General features: G+C 33.6%; 1 non-coding gene across 1 annotated transcript; it reads right to left on the bottom strand.

Annotated features, from left to right (window-relative positions):
- Positions 1–1,331: 1,331 nt before the first annotated feature.
- On the bottom strand, positions 1,332–1,438 carry LOC136215891 (small nucleolar RNA R71). The gene has a single exon (XR_010682894.1). It is a non-coding gene; the product is annotated as a small nucleolar RNA R71 (small nucleolar RNA).
- Positions 1,439–2,945: the final 1,507 nt, after the last annotated feature.

Here is a 2,945-nt window from a genome sequence, read left to right as displayed (position 1 = left end):
TCATGTCGTTTGAATGCTTCCATGCTTTTTATTCTCTGTAAACTTGTATCAATTCATACTTCATCTAATAAAGTTCATGCAATTCAATATATTTTTATGTAGCACTTCTGAGAATGATCGGAAGTGAGTTCTGGTGTTTTCATTAAAACGTAGTTAAATTCAAAATCATTACAAGAAAACTTTATTGAACACTTAGGCAAATTCATTCTTCGAGAATTAATTTGGTTAAGGTAGCAATCTATCCCGACCGTAGGAAGATTGTCTGCGGTTCAAAGCCTTTTAATTGAAGGAGTTTACGTTATTACATTTTCATAGTTTATACAAAGTTTATACTTGTTTTCTTTGCTTAATGCAAACGAATATAATTATTCTCTTATTTTAAACACTAAACGTTTCTGTTTTGTAATTCATATTCAAAACAGAATTGATTTCTAACATTCTACATATTCTAGCCTAATTCTTATTCTATCAATTTTAAAACCAATTTCAAATAACGATTATCTATTTCCATAAACCTTAAGTCGTATTTAAATTGCACTTAAATAAGTTTTCGTTAAAAAACGTTCCATATGGGATCGATATCTTTTTATTACTACAAGCGAAACCGTGCACTTGCGGAAATCGCTCAACAAGTTTTTGGCGCCATTGCCGGGGAACGCCAAAAATTTTAACAAAAATTTAGATTTTTCGTGTTTTATTTCAAATCTAGGTTTATACATACTTATTTTAACTTTTGTAATTTATTAATTTTACTTTACTAACGTATTTATTTTTCAAATTCTGTTTTGAAGGAAGTTTCGGTTCGTGCGAAAATTTCAAAGTTCATGCGCAGTTCTCGAAGTTCAGGCATTGCACCAAACCCAATTGACCCAGAAATTGAAAAGACCATTAAAAAGAAAAACAAAGACAAGAAAAACAAAGAAAAACAAAATTCAGAACCACAGCCAGAAAATATGGCAAATCCACCAACACTTATGGAATATGCTAGGCCAGGAGTGGCCGGTGTAACCAATAGTATCGTTAGACCCAGAATCACCGCAAACCAATTTGAAATTAAGCCAGCATTGCTTAATATGTTGCAAAATAATGTAACATTTTATGGGTTACCTAACGAAAATCCTAACACCCACTTGACAAATTTCTTAAAAATTCACGACACTTTTAAGATACTAGATTTGACTGCCGAAGCAATCAAACTTCGCCTCTTTCCTTTCACTTTGAAGGATAGAGCCAAAGAATGGTTAACTTCTATGCCAGGCACAACATTTGCGACTTGGGAACAATTAGCCCAAACATTTTTATCAAAATATTTTCCTTTAGCAAAAACAACAAGAGTCATAAAAGAGTTAACATCTTTTTCTCAAAATGATAATGAAACTCTTTATGAGGCTTGGGAACGTTTTAAAGAACTTCAACGTTTATGCCCACACCACCAATTGCCCGATGCACTTCTAATGCAAACATTTTATAATGGATTAAATCCTACAACTAGAGGCTCATTAGATGCTATATCGGGAGGGTTATTTATGAAGAAGACATCAGCCCAAGCAAGAGAACTTTTGGAGGAAATGGCAATCAACAGCAGTATGTGGCCCGCGGAACATGGACACATACCGGTGGTGAAACCAACATCCTCAAACACATCATCAGTTAAAGGTATAGTGAATCTTGATCCAATCGCGATGTTACAATCCCAATTTTCTGCCTTATCGCATAAAATTGATAAGTTTATGGCACCGTGCGATGCCAACGGTAATCCAATCCAAACGGATGTGGATTATGAAGGTATGAGCGAGATCGAACAGGTAAATTTTGTCCAAGGGCAAAACCAAACTAATAATCCTTATTCTAATACTTATAATCCTGGATGGAGGAATCATCCTAACTTTAACTGGAAAGATAATAATAATAATGCAAATGCTAATCAAAATCGTACCAACAATTATCAAAATCAATCAAAAGATACGATTAGCAATTTATCTTCTAAAATTGACAAATTTATATATGCTATCAGTGGAAAAATAAGTAATCACGACGATGGTTTTAAACGGATCGAAAATAAATTCGATCAGCTTATTAAAAACCACTCATCTAGCATCCATAATTTGGAGGTTCAAATTGGACAAATTGCTAAATCAATTCCATCCTGAAAAGAGGAAAGTCTTCCCAGCCATATGGAAGAAAATCCGAAAGAGCATGTAAAGGCTATCACTCTTCGTTCAGGGAAAAATTACTTAGGTCCGGAAATGCCCGAAGACTCAACTTTACAAGGAACTGATTTACCAAAATCCAAAGAAGATACATTAAATGCAAAAAGTTCACCAATTGACTCTAATACAAAAGCATTTGTACCCAAACCACCTTTTCCACACAAAGTCCGAAATAAGGACTATGACAAACAGCTTTTAACATTTTTGGACAAACTTAAAAATTTGTATATTAATTTGACGTTTATGGATGCTATTACGCAAATTCCTAATTATGGAAAGTTCTTAAAAGATTTAATTTCAAAGAAGATTAGTTGGGAAGGAATTTCATCCATTTCACTAACTGAGGACTGTAGTTCAATAGTGTCAAGCAATTTGCCCACTAAACTCAAAGATCCCGGATGTTTTACCATTCCGTGTAAATTGGAAGATATTGAATTCCCAAGTTGTCTTTGTGATTTAGGAGCGAGTATAAACTTAATGCCATTGTCTATTTTTAATAAGTTAGGTTTAGAAGAAGATATAAAACGTACCAATATGGTTTTGCAATTAGCGGATCAAACCACTAAGAGATCATATGGTATAATTGAGGACGTTTTAGTTAAGGTTGACAAATTTATTTTTCCCACCAATTTCGTTATATTAGACTTTGCATATGACATTAATTGTCCGCTAATTTTTGATAGACCGTTTATGAACACGGGACGTGCATTAGTCGATGTGTCGGAAGGAAAAGTA

Source organism: Euphorbia lathyris, chromosome 1 (genome assembly GCF_963576675.1).
Source record: "Euphorbia lathyris chromosome 1, ddEupLath1.1, whole genome shotgun sequence".
Taxonomy (NCBI): Eukaryota; Viridiplantae; Streptophyta; class Magnoliopsida; order Malpighiales; family Euphorbiaceae; genus Euphorbia; species Euphorbia lathyris.
This window is presented reverse-complemented; position numbering and strand designations above follow the sequence as displayed.